This window comes from Zea mays, chromosome 9, assembly GCF_902167145.1.
Source record: "Zea mays cultivar B73 chromosome 9, Zm-B73-REFERENCE-NAM-5.0, whole genome shotgun sequence".
In the NCBI taxonomy this organism is placed as follows: domain Eukaryota; kingdom Viridiplantae; phylum Streptophyta; class Magnoliopsida; order Poales; family Poaceae; genus Zea; species Zea mays.
Window position 1 is genome coordinate 83307469 of NC_050104.1, and position 5601 is coordinate 83313069.

At 39.5% G+C, this 5601-nt stretch overlaps 1 long non-coding RNA gene across 1 annotated transcript; it reads right to left on the bottom strand.

The window, feature by feature from the left end:
- Positions 1-548: 548 nt before the first annotated feature.
- On the bottom strand, positions 549-5601 carry LOC103638609 (uncharacterized). Its single transcript, XR_002265131.3, has 3 exons — positions 5348-5601; positions 4781-4967; positions 549-4299 (listed from the first exon to the last, which is right to left on the bottom strand). It is a non-coding gene; the product is annotated as an uncharacterized lncRNA (long non-coding RNA).

Here is a 5601-nt window from a genome sequence, read left to right on the forward strand (position 1 = left end):
CGATCCGAATCGATTAATACTCAGCTGAGGATCTCCAACCACACGACATATGTAGCACTTAACCCTTGCATATGTCAACTCGCCACCGGGTTTCTCAAGACCAGAACGGGTTCACGCGACCCGAGAGCACAGCACTCCACCGTCCAGCCATTGGCCTGGTTGGTACACGTAACTCTCGCCATGGTGCCCGCCATGTTTCCGAGAGTACAGCACCCCACCTTCCAGTCTCTTGCCACGGAGGGTACAAGCTACTCTCGCCATCTCTCCACTCCCAGTGCGTGCGAGCTGTTCTGGTATTGGTCCGACCGAGGCTAAGCTTACCCATGCGAGGCATGTGGCCAGTTAAAGGGTCCTAGATTAGCAAGCCTACTTTCGGTACGGTCCTTAATCGACACAGACGGGTGACCTTTCCTGCTCAACGTCTGGTCTCATATTAAAATAATTCTGAAAATCTGGTACCTGTCAGAGGTACCCTACAGAAATGATGAAGTCATCAAGGCCTTTGATACCTTCATCATTCCAGCCCCTTTTTCTTTGTAAAAACATGATTCATACATCAAAATATTTTGTTCCTTGTCTATAAGCAGGCTAAGCATATCTAGCTTTTCAAATCAGGTATCAAGGATGATAATCAATAATTCAAGGAAGTTATGCAGCAAAGGTTTACCCATTCAACTCCTACCACCTAATGCAGCATATAAGTGATAAAATGTTTTTAAAACAGCAAGGAGGTGGCAAATGCACCGGGGCTTGCCTTGGTGAGGAGGAGAGTCGGGCTCTTCTACCAGGATATTGCAGTTAGCAGCAAATCCAAATGGGACACCCTCTGGAGGACCTTCAGCGACAACCTCAGTTGGAGAAGTTTCAGATGGAGGAACAGACTCCCCTTCTACTTCAACTTCAAATTCTTCTTCAAGGTGCTTTACAAGTCAATTCGAAGTATATGAATGCTTATGTAATGATATGCTATGCAAACTCTCGCTTGGGGAGAGGTAGAAAAGTTTAAATACTTTTAACTAAGCATACATTGATTATACACATGGTTCTAGGTCTCTTAATAGTGGCCCAAAATTATCAAATTAAACTTACTTTAAACAATTAGAGAACTAAATAGATTAAAGTTTACTAAACTAGTTTCTGGTTTTCTAAGTAAATCAAACCTAAACATACGCAAATTTCTACCAGGAGCTATTCTAAGGGTATATAACTTTTCTGCAAATTTTCACAATTTTTGGTGCGCTGGTTTTATTTCTAAAATTCATTTATACATTCCAGAGGCACTTTTAATTACCCAAAAATTGAATTATTGCTACAAAAATCCTAAAACTGTTCTCAGCAGAAACTACAAAATTTTGCGGATTCAACAAAATTGGTTTCACAATTTTTACATTTTTCTACGTTTTCTGGTGCATTTTACAAGTTGTCAACTAAAAGAAAAAGGAAAAACTGCAATAGTGTCTAGGCCGAAACCAACTGCTTGGCCCACGAACGCAGAGAAATCTGCCCTGCGCTGGTATTATTGCGCAAAGGCGCCTGTCGATTCAGTTAACTTGTTAATAGGTCAAGCATTATTTCCCCTTCTCACTGACAATCGCATTGAGAACCCTAGGTTTCTCTGCTTTCACAAAGTATCGTCCCTGGCCGTGACCCTAGCGGTCCCAGGTCGAACACCTGGGTGCAGCCGCTAAGACTGGCCATTGACGACCTTCTCAGACGACGACAACCCATCATACATGTACTAAGAAACGTAAGCAAATCGAGCATATTACCTTCCAGAAAAGACCGGCCACTAGGAGATGGGGAATTTTGTGGTGGTGGTCACCACACACGCCCAGAACTTTGTGGTTCAGTTAAAGCAACGGAGCCAAGGGGTTGAGAAAACATCCAGGAAGTAATTTAAGTGTAGAGGAACGGTATGATATGGTGAAGAGTCTATGGGGACAGCCGAAACATGAGGGAGTTCATGCGTTGAACTTTGTTACACTATGAGAGGGCACCGGAGTTAACGGCTTGGTTGAGACTTCATTTAGGCTTTCAGGGAGAATAACTGGTGCCAACATGACCATAATACTATGCATGACCACCACGTAAGGGTAGATGTACAGGGACACTGCAGAGGTGGTAAAGTCTCCCATGGACAGCAAACCAGCACAATACAAGCAGGTGAGTCATTGCTGCTAGGCTGCAGGTTGATTCAATCCAAAACCTTTCCCCCCTTGGTCTGTAAAAATCGTCCATGTGACCCCCAAGCACAGGGACTGGTTGAAGCAGATTTTTACACGCCGAGCAGAGAGGGTAACAGAATGGGGCTCCATTTACTGACAGCACAGCAAACCAACAGCTGAGTCACCAGCTTCTAGATGAATTTTAATTCTGCATCGTTTCCCCCTCCCCTGGACAACAAAATATCCAATATGATCACCCCAGAATTCCTTAGAAAAACTAGTGAATGGAAATATTTCTGCTGCTTTCAGACTGCACTTAACTGCCCTGAACTTCTTCAGTCTACTGCAGAAGCAGATCCATCCCTCTATTTCTCAAATTTCTCCACACAAACAGAGCTACCTTGGCACATCAAACTTACTCACAAAATATTGGTCTTTACCTTTGATGTAAACTTCTAAGATCGATCTGCACAAATTTTAATTTATACTAATCCAAAGTGAGGCACATTTCATTGGAGCCATAATTTCAGTTAGCTGAAATAAACTCTGAATGCACAAACTGACAGGATGACTTTGAGACAGCTTTCCCTTTCCTTTTTGTGTTGGATCAAACCCAACTTACTTAAAGGAATTTGTTCATTTATAGATGATCTCCAGTTTTGTTATAAAGATCTCAGCTCAAAACTGCCTAGAAAAGACACCATACAGCTCCAAAGCTGAGCCAAATGACTGAAATTCAGACCAGCACACTATTCCTCATCTGAAGCTTTAGAAGTCTGACAGCCTATCTTTCAGCATTATTTACTCCAGTTTTTATAGAGTACCAAGTCCATCTTCCTTAAACAAAGTTGCACACTGATAAATCCTCTACCATTTTGATATAATGGTCCTAAGCTAAAGCCCAATAGACTGAATAATAAAAGGGCTTCGAAGTTGGCTTAGGCATAAAAGTTTAGAACCCAGAATTATAACTAAGTCTGAATTCAGATTTAGCACATTAAATCTTTGGACTACTGTTACTGTCTGTTCCAACTGGTTTTAGTGGCATTACCCTGAATCAAATCTGCACATCAAAGTAGGGGCTTCCACTTTGGTACAGCACTCATAGCCCAGAATTACATGGATCAGCCCTTAAGGAGTATCCCAAATCTGCTTCAGACTGAAAAATCAGCAGGACTGAATTTCTAAGTCTGATTTTCCAAACTGAACACTGCATCTTTAGGCTCCTTTTTCTACCAGTTCCATATAGATTTAGAGCTTTAATACTTAATAAAAGTTGTTCTCCTATGGTTACTCTACAAGTTTACTATAGAAACCTTTTGCCAAAAGCCCCCAGATTAAAACATATAGGGGTCCAGAAATAGGTAAAGAAAACTGTTTTTAGTTGAACCAAAACTGTATTAAATCTGAAATCTGCAAATTACTCCAAATTTCCCTTCAAAACTTGAAAATCTCAACACACGAAAATTGTTTGGTTTTGGAAACTCTACAACTTTGGTATTTTGATTTTTGGCAAATTATGGCCAGATCTCAGATTCCACTTTTGAGCTCAAAACTAGAGTTTTTCAAACTAGGTTTTTCACTCTATCCATCACCACATCTCCTTTTGAGTTTTTCTTGGTCCTAGTGAATGCATTCTAAGTGTGTTACAATACAAAGATGCCAATGCATATGATGTCATGCCAAGTTTTAGTTTCCAGTAACACCAGGGGTGTTACAATAGCCGCGCTGCCGGCTTCCTCCGCAGCAAATGCGGTAAATAACATTCATAATATTTTAGCATATATTTTCAATGCGTCTACTGTAATGCCAATATTCATTGGCTATTCAGCTTTATAACCCAACAAGATGTCATCCAGCAAATTAAGGCCTAGCAGTAAAGAATCAAGTAGTTAGTAATTTGAGAAATAGAACTTTTTTAGTAAACAAGCTGCATATATAGTAGGTAGAGACAATCTCAGATGAAACTATTACCATATGTAGAGACATCAAAAGAATCAATAGGTGGCTCCCTCATGTATATAAATTATCTTTCCTTATAAGGATCTGAATCACATGAAGATCTTTGCAATACCAATTCCATAAGCCCTTGGATTTCCGATCTTTTCTGCTCAGATTTAACAAATGACCATTTCTGCATGGGAGAAGTTCAAAATTGAGTGGACTCGTACAGGTTGACAAAAAACATGACCTATAACTAAAATCATAATTTAGAATAAGGGACCATATATAGGTTGCAACCATCTGTTGAAGATTGCAGACTTACATTAATGAGAATGTTCACGAAACGTTTTGAAGTTCAACGATAAATTGGTGTTTGAGAGATCTATTTTCATGTTTGGTTTTTAAACAAACTATTTGTTTTATTATCCAAAAAACAGACTATGTTTCTTCAACCTACAATAACTAATTGCTATGTGCATATTTTTTAGCTTAAACAATCTTATTCATTGATCTAAAAGGGTAGCTTGTACTCCCTCCATTCCAAATTGTAAGTCATTTGGGACTGTGCTAGCCAAAATGCTTGAGATAGCCCATTGTTCAACCTACCTTATCTACAATGTGAAAAAGCTATCTGAACCAAGAGCGTTATCTTAGTGGTGTCAGTGACTTACCTCAAGTTGTTCATTTAACTATCTCTGAACCTCAATTTGCATCTGAAGTACTTCACCAATTTGAATGGTCATGTTATCATCACATTCTTGAGACTGACATGGTAGTAGTCCGAGATGTGTTGTGTTGTGAGGTGTCACCATCAGGATCTTCTAGAATCGAATCATGTGTAATGGTTGGCATCTAGATCTGCACACGAATAAGTCAGTGTCTCTTCCATGATAACTACAAGGTTCAGTTAGATACAAAAATCATGTAATTCACTTGTAACATAATTTCTCTACACAGTATCATCCTATCTCTTTCTATTTCATCCTAACCAATTTCTCTACACAGTTCTAGATTCAAAATTATGGTATTTATTAGTAATGTATGCAGGCTGAACTGGAAGTAGAGAGAACCATCCAACATAAGTGTACAACATTGCCGTGAAAAAAAGTGCCTACAATAGGAAATAATACTTGGGCATAAACGTCACAACGGGAAAAAATACTGCTGAAAGCATGGCAGCTGTGAAATTGACAAATTTCTGTTTAAACTTGGTAGAATCAAAATGAACCATTGCTTACCAATTCAGGACCCTGAACCCTGGCAGTTGTTTCTCTTCACTGGATTTTCTGAGTAAGTTGAAAAGTTCTCTTGCCATGTATATTTGAATCACAACCACCATAGCCCAGATATATAGATGACCCATATAAATAATAAAGGCAAAGCCTCCAATCATCCATACTGTAGAATACGTATGGGTAAGCATTGATTTATATTTGTTCTAATCATTGACAAGCAATGGTTGTCCATTAGCTCTATTCCCATCTGTGGTAGC